Source organism: Rhinolophus sinicus, chromosome 5 (genome assembly GCF_057876585.1).
Source record: "Rhinolophus sinicus isolate RSI-liver-muscle chromosome 5, RSI-T2T, whole genome shotgun sequence".
Lineage (NCBI taxonomy): Eukaryota > Metazoa > Chordata > Mammalia > Chiroptera > Rhinolophidae > Rhinolophus > Rhinolophus sinicus.
The window spans coordinates 17,980,241-18,004,041 of NC_142505.1; the positions used below are offsets into that span (position 1 = coordinate 17,980,241).

The 23,801-nt window shown below is 39.8% G+C and overlaps 1 protein-coding gene across 1 annotated transcript in view; it reads left to right on the forward strand.

The window, feature by feature from the left end:
- Positions 1 to 23,801, forward strand: part of OSBPL10 (oxysterol binding protein like 10) — a 324,252-nt gene that overhangs the window by 3,580 nt on the left and 296,871 nt on the right. The window contains exon 3 of the mRNA XM_088798290.1: positions 8,026 to 8,098. The gene's annotated coding sequence lies outside the window, so the exon portion shown is untranslated. The remainder of the gene's footprint in view (positions 1 to 8,025; positions 8,099 to 23,801) is intronic.

Below are 23,801 nucleotides of genomic sequence, written 5' to 3' on the forward strand. Positions count from 1 at the left end.
GATGTTGGAGGTTCTGTTATAGGGGTTTGGATTTTATTTTGAAAGCAGTGGGTGAATATTGAAGTGTTTAGGCTGCTTAGTGATGTGGTCATAGTTGTCTTTTAAAAGATCACTCTAGTTGCAGCAAGAACAGATAGAAAAGATGTTGCAGTGATCCAGGCAGGAGGGATGGAGAGAAGTGGACCAGTTCCAGGTAGAACCTATCGCATCTGGAATGGGAAGGCATAAGGGAGAGGGAAGAGTTAAGGATGACTTCCAGATTTCTGACGTGCACACTGGGTAGGTAGTGGTCGTGGTGGACAGAGGATGTTTGGAAGCAGAAGTTGCCTGTCTCGTCAAAAACAAAAATATTTGTGGCTTTTCTGGTTTTCCTCTTTCCTAGACTGTGCAATCAGATACCAATCCTTGTGTTGAATTTTATGCTAAACAGTATTCAAGGTTGGTTGCAGTTTTCCATAAATGACAAGTTTAAGAGATGTGATTCGGTTTGTAAAATGTGGGCAGTTTGGAGGAATTAAAAAAGTTGCATTCATATGTTACTTCTTAATGTAAGACAGAGTTGGATAATGCTTAGTCCTTATAAACTCACTTCACAATACACTAGCTTGGTCACTCTTCATAGATTTTTCTTTTAATTAAAAAAAAATCGAAGTAATGCATACACATAGTTTTGAAATGATATAATACTAAATTATACCAAATGGAAAGCAACAATCTCCCTAGATTGCACTCCCTAGAAATATCCACTTTCAACTACTTTAGTTATTTCATCGTATATTTTCTTCCATATTTCTAAATGATGTTCTGATGCTACTATCTCTTTTCTAATTAAAGTTTTTGAATAAGTAATTCATCCATATGGTTTTAAAATGAAACATACAAAAAGACAGACAGTAAACAGTATCTTTTCTTGTCCTGTCTTCCATCCATCTAGTTCCTACTCAACTTCACTTTCCTCAGGTGTCCATTGTTATTAATTTTCTGTGTATACCTATGTACAAGAAAATAGCTTTATATATTTACTTCCTCTGCCTTTTCTTTTTATATATATAAAAGGTGGTACAGTATCCTGTATCAATCAGAACAGGTTACAGTAACAATCCAAATATCTGTGGGGGAGGGGACATTTTCCTTCTTTCCCTCTTAGTTCTTCTGGCTGGTCTAATAATTAAATTGACATGAGGCAGATTCATAGGAGAAAATAACCAGATTTAATTACATATGTACATACATGGGTTCCTTAAGAATATGTAGCCCCAGGACAAATGGGCCAGTTGAGGCTTACAGGCTAAGGAGAAAAGGGAGGGTGGAGAATTGTGATTTGGAACTTCAAAGGGCAGGAAGGTAATTCATGTGGAGATGGAGAAGCAAATGTTTGGTAAACAAAGGTTTGCTGGGCCATCTTTAACAATGGGATACAGACAGTCCTTTAATCAATGAGTCTTACTAGGTTCTTGCTTCTCTATCACACCTAGTTCATATTAAGCTGTAGCCATCTATAATGATAGTTCCCTTCCTGGAGCAGGTTTTCTTATCAATTAGGGGGAAGGGAAAAGGGTTTTCCTGCATCTTTCTTGTCTTAAAAACTAACCAGCTTAAAATCATCAATATCACCCCCAAAAGGCATATTTTCGAGTGGCAAACTCTACTCCCCTTCACATTAGTGGTTTCTTCCTCACTCATGTTTTGTGTCCATCCTGGGTTGTTCCACATTTTCCTCACACAGGGTTGTGAAACAGCAGAGTCTCTACCATCTGAAGTGTCTTGCTTGCAATGGGAAGGAGCAGGGAATATTGATACAGGAGAGTTAGCATGTCCCTAGGTAGACAGGGAGGTCCCTGGTGGAATAAACACAGACAGCCATATCTTAAAACTTCAGGTTTTGAAATCGCTCCTTCACTCCAGGACATAATGTAACAAGGCCTTGAGGTTAATCATAAAATTCATTTTGGCCTGACAAACAGAGCAGATCTGATAGATAAAGAGTGGGTTACTTTGCTAATTCCTTTAGGGTGGGCAAGCAGAACAAACCTGGTAGACGAATTTCATTAGAAGGTGCCAGTTCCCTTCTTCAAATAAGTTCCCTTCTTCAAACAGCTCCGCTTCCCCAAGCAGGCAAGGGAAGGCATAAAAGTAAGAGCTTTTGCTTCAGTCAGGGGGCACCCCCATTCGGGAACCCCTCCCACTCGGGAGCTGCAACCTCTTCTCCTGCCTGTAAATAAACTATTCTCTTTTTAAAACTTTTTGCCTCTCCCTGGTCCGTGTTTCCATTCTTTGGCTTCATGAGACATGATCCCGGCCCACACTCAGAAACTGCTAGTGGATCCAACATCACCCACATCGATATGACAAACTGTCCCCTACTCACTAACTTCCTCCCAGAGGTGACACATGTCACTTCTGTTCCCATTAAGTTACCAAATCATGTCAGATGGACACAGTTTGTAGGGGGCAGGGAAGTGTATGCTTACATGTGCCTGTGACTCAGAGAGACAGACACGCCCGAGAACGGCACTGATGATTATCTCAGATGTGCACCATCCTGTACCTTGCTTTTTTCAGCGAAGAAAACATTTAATGAATCATGCCATTTCAGTAATAGAGCATCCTTTTTCTTCTTCTTTTCCTTCTCCTCCTCCTCCTCCTCCTCCTCCTCCTCCTCCTCCTCCTCCTCCTCCTCCTCCTTTTTTTAAAGCAGATGGACATTTGCATCATTTCTAATGTTTCCTTTACAAAACCTGCGGCAGCGAGATGCAGATGTTATTTTGCAAATGTACATATATCTTGCAGATAGATTCCGATCGGTGGCGTTGCTGGCTCAAAGGGTTACACACATTCATGATTTTGATAGGCCAAATCATCCTCCACAGAGGTTAGGCCAGTTCATACTCTTCCCATCAATGTGTAACCATGCCTACTTCCCCACAGCCTTGCCAAAGGAGTGTATTTCCAAACTTTTGGGTTTTCACTAGTCTGATGGATGAAAATATTCTCACTTTAACTTTACGTTGCATTACTTTTAATATGAATAGTTTTCTGCTACTCTGGTACTTCTTGATTTTTATAATTTAAATGTCCTGTAATAGTAAACAAGGATTTACTTCTTTAACACTAATTACCCTCCCCTGACTGACACACACACACACACACACACACACACACACACACACGCATACATTCCCTCCTCCACGTCCTTTCTGTTACATACTTACATCACAGTTTTGGGTCAGTTCAGCAGTCAGTTTTCCATACTATGACATGTAAATATAATTAGCTATAGCTCCAAGAAGTATATTATAATATTTCCTCTCCTGTATTCTTTTTCCCCCCGGAGTTAATCATTGCTTTGGTTTTTGTTCACATATTTTTCTTCTACTAATCCTTAAAGTCTTCCCATTTGTTCTGCTGGATAAAGTATATTCCTATCAGTGGTTTTCTCCATATAATGAAATGTATTAGGTAATTTCTTGTTTCCATTTTTCCCTGGAGATTATCTGCCCAGAACCATCTGTATTTTACCATCCTGCACTATTTGCTGTCCAGACCTGCTTCTTGGATCACGTGTTCTCCTGTTTTTGGATTATTCCTCTATAAGTAGAGCATATCATTCAGTAACTTGCAGAAAATTCTGCTTTTAGGTCTTTAGTGCATTTGTTCTAACTTCACTTTTGACATATTGGACTGGTAGGATATTGTAAGGGAGGAACAAATTTTCCTCTACTCTCTAGTTTCTTCTGGCTGTTCTAATGCTCAAATGGACATGAGACAGATTAGCAAGAGAAAATAAGCAAATTTAATACATACATAAGGATGGGAACCCCACATACGTGAGCGAGTCAGAGACGCCACATGCTGGAGAGGAGCAGAGATGGAAAGGGAACATGGGTATGTAAGACATCCAGAGCTAGATGAGGTCAGGTGCCTTGGGGGCTTCAGAGGGTCCTGGCAGGGTGATAAGAGCAGATGCTCAGTAAATAGAAGTTTGTCCTGTCATATTGGGAGTCAAAAGAGATGATCAATGATAATCTTATTGGCAAGGCCCATACAGGCTTATCCATCTAGATACACTCTTTCTCTCTATACATGGTATCTTCTTATTGCCTTTCTCTGCCTTGGGCCTTTATTCTTGGGTCTTCCTTTTCGATGTTTTCTCTCCTTACTTATTCCCAGGTTTTAATCCCCCTGTGGTCCCCAGGACCCACCTGGGGAGACATTTCCTCAGCTGCATCCTTCCTCTATTACCATAGGGTCCAGATCATTCACCTCCATTGTTTTGTTTTTTGTTTTAATTAATTAGTTAATTCCTTTTTTATTTATTCATTTTTAATTAGTTTCATGTGTACAAAACACTGTAATAGTTAGACATTTATCATCCATACCCCTCACAAAGTGATAACCCCCCGCCCCCAATCTACTACTCCTCTGACATCGTGTACAGCCATTACATTTCCACTGTCTCTATTCCTTATGCTGTACTCTGCTTTTTGTGAATATATATATAAAATTATAGTTGACATTCATTATTATTCAGCGTCGGCTTCAGGTGTACAGAGCAGTGATCAGGCATCAACACTGTCCCTGAAATGGTCTCCCTAATAAGACAAGTGTCCATCAGATACCCTACAAAACCTTTACAACATTATTGATTATATTCTCCAAATTGACTTTCGTATCCCTGTGCCAATCTTGTGGTTACCGATTGTGCTTTCTAATCCCCTCACCTTCTCCCTCATCCCCACCCCCCCATCTAGCAACCCTCAGTTTTTCCTCTATGTCTCTGAGACTGTTTCTGATTAGTTCATTCATTTATTCTTTTCTTTAGATTCCACATATAAGGGAAATCATATGGTATTTGTCTTTCTCCTACTGACTTATTTCACTTAGCATGATGTTCTCTACATCCATCCATATCGTTACAAATGGTAAGATTTTGTTCTTCTTTATGGCTGTGTAATACTCCATTGCATAAATGTACCACAGTTTCTTAATCCACTTGTCTACTGATGGGCATTTCGGTTGTTTCCATGCCTTGGCTATTGTGTATAGTGCTGCAATAAACATAGGGGTGCATAGATTTTTTTCGAATTAGCATTTTTGATTTCTCTGGATAGATACCTAGGAATGGAATTGCTGGGTCATAAGGTAGTTCCATTTTCAGATTTTTGAGATACCTCCATACTGTTTTCCATAGTGGCTGCACCAATCTGCATTCCCACCAACAGTGCACAAGGGTTCTCTTTTGTCCACATCCTCGTCAGCACTTGTTGTTTGTTGATTTATTGATGATAGCCATTCTGACCGGAGTGAGGTGATATTTCATTGTGGTTTTTATTTGCATTTCTCTAATGATTTGTGAGGTTTTTCATATGTCTGCCATTTACATGTCCTCTTTAGAAAAAATATCTCTTCATGTCCTCTGCCCATTTTTTAACTGGGTTGTTTGTTTTTTCGGTGTTGAGTTGAATGAGTTTTTTATAAATTTCAGATATTAACTCCTTATCAGATATATCATTGACAAATATCTTCTCCCATTCAGTAGGATCCCTTTTTGTTTTATTGAAGGTTTCCTTAGCTGTGAAAAAACTTTTTAGTTTGACATAATCCCATGTGTTTATTTTTTCTCTTACTTCCCTTGCCCAAGGGGATATATCAGTAAAAATATTACTTTGGGGTAATGTCTGTAAACTTTCTTCCTATATTTTCTTCTAGGAATTTTATGGTTTCATATCTTACACGTATGTCTTTAATGCATTTTGAATTTATTCTTGTATATGGTGTAAGGAGGTGGTCCAGCTTCATTTTTTTGCATGTGCCTGTTCAGGTTTCCCAGCACCACTTATTGAATAGACTGTCTTTACCCCAACGTACATTCTTGCTTCCATTGTCGTAGATTAAATGACCATATAGGCATGGATTTATTTCTGGGATCTCTATTCTGTTCCATTGATCTATGTGTCTGTTTTTATGCTAGTACTATGCTGTTTTGATTACTATAGCCTTGTAGTATATCCATTGCTTATTAAACTTCAGGAAATTGTACAAAGTGTGTAACAGAACAATGATAAATATCCTACTACATAAAGAGCTCTTACAACTTAGTAGAGAGGAAACTGAATATTGTCAGTATAAGAAATGTCCAAACCTATAGAGAATTTTATAAGAGTTTATTTGAGTCAAAACTGACAGCAATTGCTGAAAAGCAAGATCTCAAATGCTCCCAAGAGTGACTGTTTCTTTTATGCATTTGAAATTAAGGAGTGAACGTAAGGAAGGTGGGAGAAAGCAAGGCGGGGATTGGATTCCAGGCTAGTTAAGATTATGTGCTCTCTTGAGGGCAGTTACACTTATTTCAAAGGTTTGTTAACCTAGATGCACAAATACAGTGGACAGGGCTTGCTAAAGACAAAGACAAACTTTTACTAAAGAAGTCATAGGCCTGGGGCCTGACTACCCACCATGACCTGCCAGTTAGAAATTTATGATCAGATCACCCAGTGAGGTTACTTTCCCTAGAACCCCTTTTTCGTCCACAATATCCTACTAGAAAAATGAGCGCAAGTATGAAAAGATAATTTCTACCAGCAGAAACACAAATGACCAATAAATAGATAAAAATGTTCAGAGTCAGAGGTAGCTTAAATGTAGATGACGGAGTACAGGTGACCTTTAAAAAAATGATCTCTTCTAAATTTTCTATAACGAATATGTATTATTCTTAATAATAAAAGAACAACAATAAAATATTTTCAGACCAACTGGGATTCAAGATCTGCTTGGCTCATCTCTGGTAAGGAGTGAGGCAGTTGTTTGTAAAAGCTGAACAGGCTTTATATATTCCTCATTCAAAAATTACTTGCATTTGAAGAGGGATACCCAGACCTTAATGCAAGGAAGGAATAAATGTGTTCTCTTTTTTATGCTTTCATAAGATATGATATCGCTATTCCCAAAAGGCAGAAGATACAGAATCACCTTAACGCAAAGTAAGGACCAAACATATTATCTTTTTTTCTGGTTTCATAAGCTACAGTATCACTATTCCCACAGGGCAGAAGATACAGAATCACTGTTCCCAAAGGGTGGTAGTAATGGTGGGAGCTCCTGATCTTGTTTGAGGGAGGAGATAAAGAGACTTTTGAGCAGGCCTCTGACATTTTAGATCATGCTTTGTGGGTAACTGTGTTTAGAGAGAACTGAGAACTGCTGGTGGTTTCCTTCTCAGCTGATCTCTGGAAGAGACACCAGTCCTTGGGTGACTTTTTAGAGGCAGGGCCATGATTTGTAGGAAGTCACAAGGAGATTGCTGGGCAGAGGTAGAATGACCCTGCAGGAAGTAGAGGAGGGGTCTTAGCACAGGAGGTCTAAGAGCAAAGCCTAAATGACTTTGTCAGGGGACCTACTAGAGGATCCCAGCCTTTGGTGGACCAGATGCCGTAAGGCTATTTTTGTAAAACTTACATTCTATCATTCTGTTTGTCAATGCAACCTCCCTGAATAGCACCAATTGAAAAGGCAAAACTGAATTTATTGCTCACTGCATGGTACCTGCACAAACTTTTGGCAATGGCTCCAAGGGGAAGGCAAGGTTGAAATTGATTTAGAATTGGGAATTTGATTTATGGTAGGTCTTTCAATGTGGGAGCTATGATTAGGATTGGATAAGGATCGTGACGCAACTATCCAGGATTGGTGAGGATTTTGAGTTGAGGAATTCAAAGGCTCTTAGGGTGCAAAGTGTCTGTTGGTGGTTTCCATTGAAGAGTTGGTGGGTGTTTTTTGGGAAGTTTCTGTCATGAACAGTTTAGCCATTTGTCTGGGCAGAGCCTTCTGGAATAGTAAAGTCATGTGATGAGGGCAATGGAACACAAAAGTTAAATTAACACAGTAAAGTATGTGGGGGCACATAGTTTCAGTCGTCAGTGCTCAAGCTGCTTGTGGGGAGATGATTTCCATTATCATATTTAATGTTGGGTATAAGACAAGAGTACTCATTTTTATCCATTTTCACTCTCCTTGCTTTCCCAGGTCAGCTGCTTTACTGGAAAGAGAATTCACTGAATGCCAATGAGTTCAACTGCCATTTAGATTCTTATCTCAGGTGAGCTCTTATACAAGTCAGCCCTCTGTTGTTATTAATGTTTATCATTTATTGGATTATGTGTCCAGCTAGTCCCAAGCTCTTTATGTAAATCATTTAATCAATGAATTTTCATTAAATATCTACCATGAGTAGGCTCTGTGCTACACATTTTATATTTACCATTCATTTATTCAACAATTTTTCAATGAACACCTATTTGGTTTTGAGCAGAGAGTGTTTGGTGCCAGATATACAATTGTGAACAGGACACAGGTCCTGTTTTCAGGTAGTTTATACACTAGAATCTTCAAAGCAATTCCAAGGGATACATTGTGTTAATGTGCTTTATGGAGAAGGGGGCAGGGATACAGAATGCTTAAATTACTTGCCCATGTCTTCCAGGTAGCTGATGGGGTTCAGAATGAGTCACCCCAAAGTGTACCTCTGTGGTATGCAGACTGTTGTGAGCTAGGGCAACTTTAGCCTCTGTTCCAGAGAAACTTCTGCCTCTCCCTTAACTACCTGAAAGAATTAGAATTAGGGGCCTTGCCCGTAATAAGCGATTCTCAGAAATAACCTCTTTTGACTGGTCCATACGGCAGGACAAACTTCTATTTACTGAGCATCTGCTCTTATCTTCCTTCCAGGACCCTCTGAAGCCCCCAAGGCACCTGACCTCATCCCTAGCTCTGGATGTCTTACATACCCCTGTTCCCTTTCCATCTCTGCTCCTCTCTGGCATGCGGGGTCTCTGACTCGCTCATGTATGTGGGGCTCCCATACATATGTGTGTATTAAATGTGGTTGTTTCACTATTCTGTCTCAGGTCCATTTGATTATTAGACCAGCGAAAAGAACCTTGAGGGTAGAGGAAAATTTGTTCCTCCCAACACTGAGTTTGCAGGTACTCTCCTTAATCTGATTGAGTGCCCTGCCCTTACCCTCTGGTCTTGGTCTGTTTACCCTGGGCCTCGTCATTCTTCTTTACATGAAGGACCCAAGTTCCTGAGCTGAGAGCCTGACTTCTGCCTGGTGGTCTTCCTGGTCTTCAACACATGGCTCTAAACCCCTTCCTTCCTTATCTGCTCCCCAACTCACTGAAGGATTAGTTTGGAAAGTAATCACTCTTCCTTGGGGCTAAAAACAGTCAGCAGCCACCTCTTCCCTTGAGAAGTAATTAATATCATTCCTAACTTCCTGCAGAGGGAATGCAATCGTCTGTTCTCCTCTTGAAACATTCCCATGTTGATTCAGCAACCACGAGGCAGAATTGAAGCTAGAAATGATTCAGGGCAACAATTCAAGTTTCATTACACCCCACTGCAGGGTTTTTGAAAGATTGCTGTTGTGCTCATCAAGACCAGGGAATAGATAAATATTTTTTGTACGTAAACTGCTGTGAAGTGAGATTATCCAAGATACATGATTAATATCAGTGTTTGTGCTCTGACAGTATATTGAAGGTAAAAAAAAAAAAATGGAAAAGGGAAGATGATTTTATTTGAAAGGATTGATTTTTCTCACATGCTTCTGAAACAGCTTGTCAAAATAAATGGGTGACCTTTAGTTTTTTAATTTGAAATATTTACAAACATGTTGGGGAATAAACACAGGAAATGAAGGATTTGAGAATTGACAGATGCTCCTGTCCTGTCTGTCTGGAAGCCCGTAATACATGCACGGGTCTTCTGCTGGGAGTCATGTGTGTAAGTCAGTTGTAATGCCAGGATGTTGGCCGCACTAGTACAACGTCCAGGTCTGTACTCACACTTTGGTTTCTCCTTTTGAGCTATGCCCTTGGGCAAGTTGCCAGATCTGCACTCAGAGGTTTCGTCGGGACCAGCATGAAAGAACTTTCTAAATCCTAAAGACAATTTATATTATACACACATTAGTTACTGTGATTAAAAACACAACTGAAACCTGTAGGGAAATTAGTACCAGATAAAAACATACCTAAGATTGGAGAGCCTTATAAGAAAGAAACTATTATTTACCCAAGGTGAGGATTGTTTAATGCTTAGCAGAGATCATTAACAGTAAAGGGTTTAATGCTTCCAAATGTTGTTTCATTTTGTCTTTTGAGAAAGGTGTTGTCATTGAACAGCAGCATTTATGAAAGTTCTGAACTAACTAGTAAGCCTACTCTACATTACACTCTTCGTTTCACAAATGGGGAAACTGAGACTCGGTGAGACTAAGGATTTGACTGAATCCACACAGCAAGTTAGTGTCAGGGCTGGGCCTAGAATACAGGCGACTTCTTTGGGTATAGCTCATTTGGTCTTTGTTTGCATTGTCTCCTTCCATGTTTCCAAATTGGGGTGTTAGAAGCACCCTGTATTTCTGCCCTGGTCTTCCTTGCATTATAAATTTCCTCCAGGGCCACTCCTGCTCACTTCCCTTTTTCTCCTCCCAACTCTATTCTTGCTCTTCCCTTTGCCATTCCAAATTGGCATCAATCCAGGCATGTAGTAGGCACACAATATTGATTCTCCTTCCTTTTCTTCTACTTTTTCTTGTCTCTTCTGATCATCAATCTTTTTTCTTAAAAACAACAACAGCAACATAGAAAACGAACAAACAAAAATCCTAGCCACCTACCCTCTCTCTAAGTAGGCAACTAGCTTTCTGGGTTGCTAAATCCAGCAACTGGTATAAGACCTGTACTGTCCTTTGGTATGGAGGGGCAACGTTTTACGATTGCAAGGAAAATGCATTCATTAAAAGGGCTTTAGGGTGTATAAGACCTTGAGGTTTCCCCCCCGAGGACTTCACCTCGGATGGTGTCCACTAAACACCTGATCAGGACAGGTAACTTTCACTTTACTGTGGATAATTTAAAAAGCATTTGTTCATCCCATCACTCATTTATGATTTCACTCATGTCATAAATATTTACTGAGCTCCTACGATGTGCCAGGCCGGATACTGGAAATACAGTGGTTTAAGGGCAGACACTATATTGCACAGTACGCGTAGTTTATGTAGAAAGCAGATACTAAATACTTACATTAAGGTGTGGTGACTGTTCTGAGAGGGGGTTATGGGGGCACTCAGGGGACCGAGCAGGAGGACCAAACGCAGTTTAGGCCTCAAAAAGTGCCTTCTTGAGGAAGTGCCCGAAGGAGGCACAGGTGTGGGCGAGATGGAAAGAAGGGTGATGTGTGAGTTCTGGGAGTGGGGCTCATGTGAGGAACTGAAGAAGGGCCTGTGCGTCTGAAGGACCGAGTGGGAGCAGGAGAATGCTCCGAGGTGGGGGGAAGAGGCAAGCAGGCTCCGATCAAGGAGGGCCTTGTAGTTCACGCCAAAATGTTTGAGCTGTCCTAAGGGCAGCAGGAAGCCTCTACAGTGTTTCTGAAGCTGGGGAGAGACGTGGTCGAATTTGCCTTTCTGAGCATTAATTCTGGCGGCAATGGAAGGGAATGATTGGAAACAATTGGAGACAAGAAGTGGGAAGGTCATTCCTCTAGAAGAATAATGATGCCCTGGGCTAAGATAGACGTGGGAAGCCCTGGGTGGAGTTGGAATATGGATAAATGGTAAAAGCAACATTTTTTATTGTTGTTGTTGTTGGTAGATGAGTGTCTGCGGATAAGAAAGGGGGAGAAATTAAGAATGATGGTGTCTGGCTTGGGTATCTGAGGGATTGTGTGATGAACATGATGGGCTGTTTGAAAACATATTGAATTAACATATATATATATATATATATATATATATATATATATATATATATAATGTGGGGAGTGGGGGAGGTGGGAGCAGTGAGGTGCAAATTGGTGTAGAAAAGGCCACGTTTCGCCTGCGCAAGAATTTGGCCAGCACTTTTATTTATTTATTTATTTATTTATTTTAATCCAATCATTTTATTACCCTATCAATGTTACATTTTATACATAATAACCTCTAGTTGTCTTCTTAGTTTTTAAATTATTTTAGGAAGTACATATTTTGGCTCCCACCCCCTATTAGTCCATATAAAGCTGTCTCATTCTTATTTTATGTGTTATTGGTGTAGCAGGCATATACAAAAAAGTGTATATAACGTAAGTATCTATACAGCTCGTTGACTTTTCACAGAGATCATTTTACATCTGTATAAACATCACCCGGGTCACAGAACACTACCGGGACTTCCCAAAGCTCCCTCATGGACCTTCTAGTCACCTCCCCCACTATCCTGGCTTCCAGGACCCTTGATTAATTTTGCCTGTTTTCAAAATTTATATAAATGGAATCATACAGTACGTAATCTTTTCTGTTGCCTCCTCCTTTTAAATGACTATGTGTTATTCCATCGTATGGACATGTCATCATTCATTTAACCAAACCCTCTAGATGGTATTTAGGTTGTATTCCATCATTTGCTATCACAAACGATGCTGCAACAAATTCTTCATAAATAACCTCAGCATAGTATCAGTATATCAGGGACGTCTTTTAGCTGCAGATACCAGAAGAACCAAATGCAAGCTGCCTGAGCAGCAAAGACATTTATTGTCTTACTTAGAAGTCTGGAAGTCAGCAGCTCTAGGCTGCTTACGGTAACGACCCCACGCCTTTGTAGAGGCCCATGACCTCCCTTCCTTCTCTGCTGTCCACCGGGTGCTCGCTTTAATCCTCCAGGCTCCTCCCCTCAGAGTCCCAAGAGAGCTGCCATTTGTATTCCTGGTCCTGTGAAATGTCTGTTCATATATATTTTGCCCATTTTTCTATAGGGTAGTTGTTTTTTTATTTTTGATCTTAAAATTTAACTCTTTAAACGATTTCATTTTTCACTTCATTATCCTTCCAGTATGCATTGGCTATTCCGAGTCATTTCCTTGTCATCTGGTCACATCTGTTCTACCTTAAATTCAGTGGCTATTTTCATCAGACCAGTGTACTTTTGAATACATTTCACCTACATTTTATTGTCCTTAATTTTACTCTTAGTCTCAGGTTCACCTTATTTCAGAAATGTCTGTCTTTCCTGCCTTCCTTTATTGTTTCTGAGCTATATACTTATACAGTTTTTTTCAAAATGCCAAACAAATCTTTCTCTCTGAGCAGACATGATGCTACTTGAAGTGGGAACTATATGCCTAGAGTACAGTGATATAATCAAATAGCCAGACAGTTCGCTTGATGTTTGCTTACTGATTCAAAATCAGTTAAAAATATAAAAGTAGTCAGGACACAAAAAAGGCCATACTTTTCTATAATCAAAATACATTTTTCATGTTTTTCTTCTCAATTTGTTAGTTATCTATAATCACATTTATGTCAATATTTTTCTCATAACACTTAATTATGAAAAATTTCAAACATACAGAAATGTTGAAAGAATTACATGTAGAACACCCATATACCCACAGACTAGATTCTATAAATGACATTTTGCTAAAGTTGCTTTATCACGTATGTATTCATTTAGACATCATCACTTTATCTTACTTTTTTATGTATTTCAAAGTTACAGATAGGGGCCATCTCATCCCTAAACACATCCACATGCATATCATTCACTAGAGTTTGTTTACTTTTTTTTCTTTTTTGAGGTAAAACTTATATGCAGTGAAATGTACTACTGTGTTTCCCCCAAAATAAGACCTAGCGGGACGATCAGCTCAAATGCATCTTTTGGACCAAAAATTAATGTAAGACCTGGTCTCATTTTACTATAATATAAGACTGGGTCTTATATAATGTAATGTAATGTAATGTAATCTAATATGATATAACATAATACCAGGTCTTATATTAATTTTTGCTCCAAAAGACACATTGGAGCTGATTGTCTGGCTAGGTCCTATTTTCGGGGAAACATGGTATTAGATGAGTTTGTCAATGGTTTTCAATTCGTGATAGCATCTTGAATGATCGATTCTTTGAATTCTTCTTATCAGCCTGCCCACACAAGTCCATGCAGTAAAAGATCAATGTCCTTCTTACCACGGACCAGTTCCCTTGCATCGGTTACTCTTCTGCGGACTTCGGAGCTAAGTCCGTGTGTCTCAGCTGCCCCTCTCCGAGCTGGTCCCCCACCCGAGACTCCATGTTTCCCTTCACCCCCATAGTGAGTCCAGAAGATCTAAAGTGGTAGACACCATGGGGCAGATATTCCTAATCCCAGGGGCCGTGGCATGATCAGTTGGCAGTAGAATGGGGGTGAGGGGTAAGGGGAAAAGAGCCAGGCTACGTACAGTATTGGTGTCCAGGAGAAAAGACAGTATATGAGAATAGGTTCTGCATCTTTTAAGTCTTGGATATTTGGAGCAGCAAAATGGGAGGGGCACTATCAGGATTAAGGAGCAGAAAAAGGAAAGGAAGGAAACTTGATAGGAGCTGCTGAGCACAGCGCTTATGTGGGGTCAGACTGCCTGCTTCATGTCCCTGTTCCTCCACTTATTAGCTATACATTTTTTTTTTTTTAATGGAGGGAGCAGCTCTCAGTGGCCCATGTGGGGATCGAACCGGCAACCTTGGTGTTACTAGCACCATGCTCTAACCAACTGAGCTCACCGGCCACCCTTGTACATTTGTTTAAACTGAACTCTCTGTGTTTTAACTTCCTCACCTATAAAATGGGGATAATAATACTACCTACCCCATTAGATTCTTGGGAGATACACATGAAATCATGTAAACGAGAATACATTTTTCCCGTTTGGTGGGAGGCAAACGTTTGCTGACTGCCTGGATGGGTGGTTGGTGGGTTTAGCCTTGGGGCCAGTCTTAGACATTTACAATTTAGAAAAAGGAATGCATGTTGCTTCTCTCCTTTCGCTCCCCCCATGCTCTTCACTTTCCCTTCTGCCTGCGGTGGCAGAAACATTATTTTAATAGGAAATACAACCACTCATTTTGCAAAAAAGTCTTTAAATTGCAGATGCCTGGGAAAGTCATTATGTTAACGTAAACGGATTTCATTTAAGGTTCGGATAGTGGTCTTTGATCTTTTTTTGTTTTGGTTAAGGAAAGATAGAGAACTAGAAGGCTAAAGGTGGGAGAACTAAAGCGGGGTGGTGGTGTGGGGAGTGGGGTGGTGGTGGTGGGTGGTTGTAGGTGGGGGGAGTGGGGGGGAAGGTATAATTAAAAGGACTAGATGGGTACAACAACCAAAACAGATTTCGCTAAGTGTCAAATTCTTTTTAAAGCTAGCAGTCTTTTTATATATGGAAGACCTCATTTTTATAATGTAAAAATATTCTGTAGTGCGAGTAAGAAATAAGAAACCACAGGAAAGTGGGTTCAGGGCAAATAGTAGAGCTGAGATTCTACTTTTTAAAAAATGCTGAGTAATCACATACATTTATTTTTAAGCTTCATCTGCGCACACCTGATATACACGCATACAATTTCCTGCCTGAATTTTTGTTTAATGGTGCTGTCAGCCCCATGGGGTGAGAGGGAAGGGGAGGAAGCTTAGCTTCACTTTGTTAGCCAACTGCACAAGTTTCACTTGTAGGAAGATTTTTGTGGGAAATTTGAGAGGCTGACATAGTTTTCCAGTTGGAGGGGCTAGTACCGCCTTTAAAAAATGCTTGTGAATTCTGACGACAGGCTAAATGCTGTCAGTTTGTCACTCCGTCCAGAGGGAAGTTGTTCCCGTATTGATCTAGTCTTGGTTCCCAGGTGACTATCGCTGTGTACACAAAGGTTCACCTTGTACTCCCTCTCTCAGGCTCTTTCCCAACAGTCTTTGCAATCTTTTTGCCATCGACCTGTTAGCATTAACTCAATTATCAGTTTACTCTTATCATAATTGCCCTAACAGCTGCTATTAAAATGTACTTTTGCCATAGACAGTAGCGTAACCTGGCTCTTAGTGTCTCACAAGGGTTTTCTTGCATCTGTGAGAAGCCCAGTCGAGACTATGTGCAACTGGAGTTGGAATGTTCTCTGCCAGAATGCCTGCACCCATATGGGAACCATAGACTGAGCTGCCTTTAAAAAAAATCACTCTGTGCTCCATCCAGACTGTTTCTCATTCACTCTAGCTCATGGCCCCACCCACTACATCGTGTTAAAGGCAAGGCCTCTTTTATTTTGAGAGCTTGCAGCACATGAAATGTGGGTTAAGCACTGTCCCAAGCCAGCCCAGTCAGAATCCACTCCAAGAGTGTTTCCAGAAATCTAGAGGCTCCTGGGACCATTCCTGCCACCACTGTGCAAAGATGGCATAAGAAGGAAGTCAAGGCAGAAAGCAGTACAGTTGTCATGTTTGAATCTAGCATCTCGGGAGGTGAGTGTCCTCTCAGGCAGTCCCTCTGGGACAGTAAATGCTGGAAGAAAGGGTCTCCCATTTAACAGAGAGAATGCGAACCTCCAGCTCACTAGGAGGGCTGGGCTGAGCCAGCAGGAGACAGACAGCCCTGTTATTCCACTGCCCGCTGCTGAGGATTTCACTCCACTAGGTAGCTTCTCAGATTGGTGCTGCAGTCAGAATATCCTAGAAGGTGAGCAGATCAAAAAGTTCTGCTTTTGTCAGAAGCAAGCCTGATGGGCACCAGAAATTGCTTTGGAACAGGGCAGTCCTGTTCTCTGTCAGCCTGAGAGGAGAAACCTGACACCTCCATCTCAGTGAAAGGAAAGGACCGTCTATTCACCTGCTCAGTGACTCTTCATGCCTAAATGGAGCAATCCTCATTCAGACAGGAGAGCCTTTATATATCCTAGGAAAAGATTCTGCACTTTTGAGGGGAAAGGGAGCATTGTCCTGAGGACTCAGAGAAAAAACATTGCTGGGAAAATATTTTCTATAAAAGCAAAAAAATTGTTTATAAAATATGTAAAATTTGTGGAGTAACATACTAGAGATAAGGGAGTTGCACTTAGAGAGAGTTCCAGAGATCTGTAAAGGGCCTTCTCGAGTCTTTGGCAAAGTGCTGATTTCTCCGTGCATAGGAGGAAGCTACCTAAATCCAGGGAGAAACCACCAGAAAGGAGTAGGTGAACATATCTAAAAAACCAGAAGTACTGATACATAGATAGGCTCCAAAAAACATTATGCTCGTGAAAGAAGCCAGCCACAAGAAGCCAGGCATATTCCATTTATATGACATATCCAGAGCAGGTGAATCCATAGACACAGAAAGTAGGTTACAGGTTTCCAGAGGCGGGGGTGGGGAGTGGGCCACAAAAGGGGATTGACTGCTTAATGCATATGGGGTTTCCTTGTGTGGTGATGAAAATGTTCTGGAACTAGATAGTGGTAATGGTTGTACAATATTGTGAATGTACTAAATATCACTGATCACTGATGGTAAATTTGTGTTTATTTTCACACACACACACACACACACACACACACACTCAGAGAGAGAGAAAACTGAGGCAGATTCTGAAGAAGCTAGTGGCCTCCCAAGATGCAGTGGGTGCATTAAGTAATGGCAGTTTTGCCATTGAATGGTTACGGAAAGGGAGGAACGATGCCTGCAGGTAGGGTGCAGGGACGTGAGGCACAACTAGGGTTTAGATTCATTTAGAGCAAGCTAGCTTGCCTATCCCAGTAGGACTTCTGCTTAGTTGTTTGGGCATGCTTAGTTAATCCCTTAGAATGAGGATACATAACCTTCTCTGTGGTTGTCCATGGTTCAGAGAGCCAACAGGACACCATTGGGAATGTGCTTTACAATTCGTGTCCAAACACATTGCATTTAGTGGGGATGTCTTTTCGACTTTGGTGTGTGGTCTTTATCTTTCACTGCCTACATCTGTCATTCTCTGGAGCAGCATCTGAGTAAGTTAGAAGGGCACTGGTGGTTTACCCCGCGTTAGCCTTGAGGCAGTCTAGGGATTTTGTATTTGGTTCTGTAGGAATTGGAAAAGCTTTGACAATCTCAGACTAGAAGTGGAGAGTTGAGTGGGTCACAGGTCAGAACTGTGACACAGTGAGGAAAACCATTTATGAGGCTACTGCTATCATCTACATAAGACTAAATGGTGGCCTGGCCAGGACAGTACAATTGGAATGGAAAGGAGTAAATCGCTTCTTATTTGTCCTTAAAGTTTTTTTTTTTTATTGTGCTAAAATATGCATGACATAATGAGGTACCAAGAATAGTCAAATTCATAGAGACAGAAAACAGAATGCGGTTACCAGAGGCTTGGAGGAGGGTAAAATGGGCAGTTATTGTGTACAGGTACAGAGTTTCAGTTTTAAAAGATGAAAAAGTTCTGGAAACGGTTGATGTTAGTATACACAGATCAAGGAAAAAGCCCTGAGACTGAAAGTCTACCCCCCGTAAGAAGAGGGCAGGGAAAGACTGAACAAAGAGGCTGGCCATGCCAGTCTGGCAATTAATAGAGTTTATTAAGGGAAACTTAAATATGAGGCGTGTCTTGGGTGGCTGCAAGATGAAATGTATCCCTGCCCCTTGGCAGGCACCAAAGAATTATATAAGGTACGGGGAGGGGGGGATAGTCATGGGTACTAGTGTGTGAATGCTACCAGGTACGAGACATTACTCTGCATGCTTGACCAGGTCCGGACAACAACCTGTTCCAGGAATCGGCACGTAGCAGGAGGCAAGGGAGGGGCGCTCATCTATGTCAGAATGAATATTGATTAAGACCAGACAGTCTCTAAGACCAGACAGTCTCTAAGACCAGACAGTCTCTAAAGCAACTTCTGTTCTGGCCTGGGTCCAGCTTTTGGGACAGACAGCGGTCATGTCATGGAACAGTCTCTCCTCCGCAGATGGTGGTGATGGTTGCACAACAATGTGAGAGTGTTAATGCCATAGAACTGTACACTTAAAAATGGTCAAAATGGTCAATTTTATAACATCAAAGTTTATCCTCTATTCTGTTTTCTGTCTTTATGAATTTGCCTCTAAGTTTTTGCTTTTTACATCTGTGAAGATCATTTAAGTTCTTTACTTGCCAAAAGTTTGGGGGTGTTGAATGAATGGATATTCTTTTTAGGTCTCTTCCAAACATTATTTTTGTCATTATTTTTATTAAAAAAGAACATCAGTATCTGATCCTATTTCTACCAGTGACTTGTCTGATTCCGTTAGGGTTATGAGTTTTTGTTCTAATATTTTTTTCCTATAAAATACCTTTATGGTATATCCTGTCTCCCTACTCTTCTATCTCCAGTTGTCTCTGGTTTGGCTCGCTGCATATCTGCTGAAAATGTCTCTGTGTAGGTGCTGCTGTTTCCACAAAACAACTTCAGTAACAGTGATGAGAAAACCTGATGCTCAGGTATTAAACATCTTTACGATCGTCAGCATTATCATCCTGTGAATTTATATGTATGATGACTTCTTTTTGTAAACTCTGGAATAGCTGTATGCTCCATATTTATTTTGGGGTATTTTATAGTTTTTTTTTATAGCTTTAAATGGACTTGCCATACATTGATGAAGCCTGAATCTCATAGCAACTCTCTGGCACAGTGTGGATAAATGTGAAGTTCAACAATACTGAGTTCACAGACTGTCTTTGAAATTGTTACCTATTAGCAAATACAGTCTCTGGACCAAGGTTAGCGGAGCGATTGTAGTATATTGGGTAATGTGTCGGAGACAAATTAAAGTCTCCCCAGGTGTGGACCCAGAGCAGTGAAGTTATTTGTTTTCTCAGAAAGCACCATAAGGAGCATCATTTTCAGGTTGGGAAATCTTTTTTTTTTTCTGGTTTTAAATGTATTTTTTTTAATTAAATTTATTGGGGTGACAATTGTTAGTAAAGTTACATAGATTTCAGGTGTACAATTCTGTATTACATCATCTATAAATCCCATTGTGTGTTCATCACCCGGAGTCAGTTCTCCTTCCATCACCATATATTTGATCAGGTTGGGAAATCTTGATGGCGATTCTTCTTCAGTTCCAGAGCTTGTCACTATTGGACTCTTTCATTATTGGTGACCGTTCTCTTAGGAAGCTTCAGAACTTTTGGAGCGAAGGGCATTTATGTTTGATAGAGAAGTTTAATTTCTCACCTTTGTGCTCCTCTTTCTTTGCACTAAAGACAGAGTAAGAAAATCTAATAATAACTCTTGATGACTTACTGTCTTGAGGGTAAATAATCTCACTCTGGGACTAAATGTCTGTGAAACCTATCGTAAACAGTATGAATAGCTTCAATGGAACTTTTTCTCTTTTTTATACTACCTGTGGAAGTCCGTGTCACTTGTAACACAATGAAATGGGAATCTGAATATTCATAGGTATTTTTCAATATGGCATTCATTGACTGCAATTCAGAATTATATCACCTTTTTATTAGCAAGGACATAGCCCTCTACCCCATTCATTCTTTCAACAGGTACTCATTGAGTGCCTTTTAGGTGCCAGATACTTTATAATTAAATTCCTAACCTTAGGGCTGGTGTTCATAGTTTGCCAGATTTTAAATACTATTGGATGGTGTAAAGTTCAAGTTAATTCATTCTAGGTACTTCCTGTTAAGATGAAAATTAATCTTACAAGATTAACATAGATATTTGAAAGGCTTTTTGTAATTGAAACAGCTCTTAAGATCTTCAAATTTGACAAGCTGGGCCAAAATGATTCTAAAAGAAACCAAAAACTATTGAGCTTTATTATACATTTCACATAGTTTTATGGTATTGAAATAATAGGGGAAATGTTCAGTAACATACAAAATATAAAATCTGAGTACATTTTTTAGAATAGCCATCAAATTGTGGTTTGATAAGCCCCCTAAATATGACTACTGACCACAGGCATTAGTATTTCAGATAACTGTTTTTTATGTTATTACTAATAGTTACATGGGATATTCTTGAGTAAAGATATGAATTTTCTTTTGGTGAACCTCCAACAACAAGAGATTCAATTTTATAAAACTCTGTGTCTCATTTGGGAGTGTGCCAGAGGTAATTGTTTTGTATTGGTTTTCCTGTTCTTTTAATAAAAACTGAAACACATGGCCACTGAACTGAAGGCTAACATGCAATTCTCTACTTCTAGAGACATTAAAGAGATGGAAATTAATTCAACTTCAGTCTGCTGTTCAATAAAATTAAAAATTGGAAACAGTAAATCTTGTATCCTTGATTCTTTACGTGTTCACAAAAGAAATAATATCCGGTTTAGATGGCATTTCAATTTCTTTTCTCCTTTTTAAGGAGGGCGCAGATCACAGTGGCCCACGCGGGGGTCACACCAGCAACCTTGGAGTTACTAGCACCAAACTCTAGCCAACTGAGCTCACTGGCCACCCCAGCATTTTGATTTAAAGAAACTAAAATTAAGTTCATTCTCCTTTTCCTTTTTTGGTGTGGGGAGGGAGGAATATCATGTAAGGAGGAACTTTTCTTTCCATGAAAACAAAATATATAGATTGCCTTAAGATTTTAAGGGAGTGATTCTTAAAATGATTCCTCTTTCTGTCATATCTACATTGGGTTCCAAAATATTCAAGATTTTGGACTCATTTTTCTATTGCTATTTCCTTTTTCTTGCTGTTTGTTTTTATTTGTGGGAAAATTCAATTCCTGTATCATTTTTTTTCTTGAGTCGATCTACAAATTTCCCTTTAAAAGTTACTAGCATCAGAATTTTGTGGATTATTTCAATATATTCAAGGCCTTTCAGATTAAATAATTGGAGATAATCTACAAATTTTTTTGTTTGCAAGAAGTAGGCTTCTGGCCCAAACTACATCTTTTAAAAAATTACGTCCATTGTATGAAAATAAAAAAGTTCTAAATACCGATGATCTTGGCTTCATCTATGAACTTAAGATAGGACAAATCCAGTTCCAGTTGCTCTCCCTGAAATTATAAAATTATAAAGTACTGTACTTTTTTTTTTTGTAGGTTAAGTTCACTTAAATTCTCCTCAATTATTTTTAATTTTCCTATTTTCTTTGTTAAAATATTTCATATTATCTTATCACTCCTTTGAGATAAAGAATTGCTGTTGAGCAAAATGTGATTCCAACCAGAGAATATTTTATATAACTAAGGGTGGTACTTAGTAAAATTTTATCACTTGCTTCCCTAAGACAATTTAGATACTATAACTTTAGCCTCTAATCTTCTTTGACATAATCCTCGTTCTCATTTTATGACAGTCTCTTCTGTTTAATGGTTTTATAGACTTGTGTTTGAAACTGGCTGGAAAGCAATTTCAAGAAATAGTTTACAGGCTACTTTTAATGAGCAATGTTAGATATTTATTGCTTTCAGATATAGCACTACTATTATTATCAAAAATTATTTGTTGATTGCTGGTGGTTGTACTTGGAGCTATGTAGGACATAAAGAAGCTATAATCACTGTTCTATGCCCCATTATCTGGCAAATAAAAAAGATAGGTCTCTATATGGTTTCTCTGGCTCTACCTCAGATATTTTCTCCTTTAGGGACTGGACACTGCTTAGAGTGAGATGATGCATTTTCATCTTGTTTTTTATTGGCTTTCTTCCCACAAGTCTTAGATTCCTTGGCAGTCAAGTTGAACTCCTGAAAAGGAAACATTAGAATAGTAAAGTATACCAATGACCTTTGCAGGCACATCACGCTGATTCATGATTCCAGGATTTGCATTAGGTTGGCATCACTCATATCTGTATATAAATGTTGGAAATAAGCTCAGAGGTTAGAGTCATTCAAAACTCACTGGGAGAGATTTCCCCACAGGAATGAGATAAAGGGATTTCTTCCCTAACATTGGCAAGGACACTTGACAAATTCTGCTTGTGCCCACGTTGATGAGTGGTGTTTTTCTTTAGCTAGTTCGTGTCTACCATACACTTTATTCTCTGCAGGCTAGTACTGGACCATCCAATGGCAGGTGCCGCGCGGCAGGAACTCTCTGTATTGAAGACTTTGCCCCTTTGTACCCAATTCCAGCTGAGAGCAGTTTGTAAAGCACAATCTTCCTGCTGTGTAAGTAAAAAGGGAGGAAGAATGGAGGGGAGAGAGGAGGGAAAAAAGGAAAAAAGAAGGAAGTTAGTATTAAGCAGTTACTCAGAAGACTTTTTCTGAGGGACAGTGCTGGGGTCTTTGGTGGTGGGGTGTGGGCGGGGGGAGGAGGGACACAGAGGTAAAATATAGAAGGAACCTTGCCCAGACAGGGTACAGATAATTAGGGAGGATAAAACATGTATTCCAATAGCTGAAACACAAGGTCAAAAGTGGTAAGTTCCATAGGGGTCTAGATGGAGAGCTGTGGAAATCCAGAGGAGAGAGCAGACTTCTGGTTGGTCCTCGCACCTGTCAATAAGGAAACCACAAACTGAAAATGTACCATACCTTCCATGTTCTCTTTCCTCCTACCTTTCATCAATTATTTCTCACAAAAGGAGGAGATTTCTTAACAGTAGAGGCTGTGGAGAAAAAGGAACCCTCATGCACTGTTGGTGGGAATGCAGACTGGTGCAGCCGTTATGGAAGGCAGTGTGAAGGTTCCTCAAAAAATTACGAGTAGAATTACCATATGACCCAGCAATGCCTCTCCTGGTTATCTACCCAAAAAATCTGAAAACATTTATACATAAAGACAAGTGTGCTCCAATGTTCATTGCAGCTTTATTTATGGTGGCCAAGACATAGAAACAACCAAAATGTCCTTCGATAGATGAATGGATAAAGAAGTTGTGGTATATATACACAATGGAATACTATTCAGTGGTAAGAAAAGATGAAATAGGACCATTTGTGACAACATGGATGGACCTTGAGATTATAATGCTAAGCAAAATAAGTCAGACAGAAAAAGCAGAGAACCATGTGATTTCACTGATATGT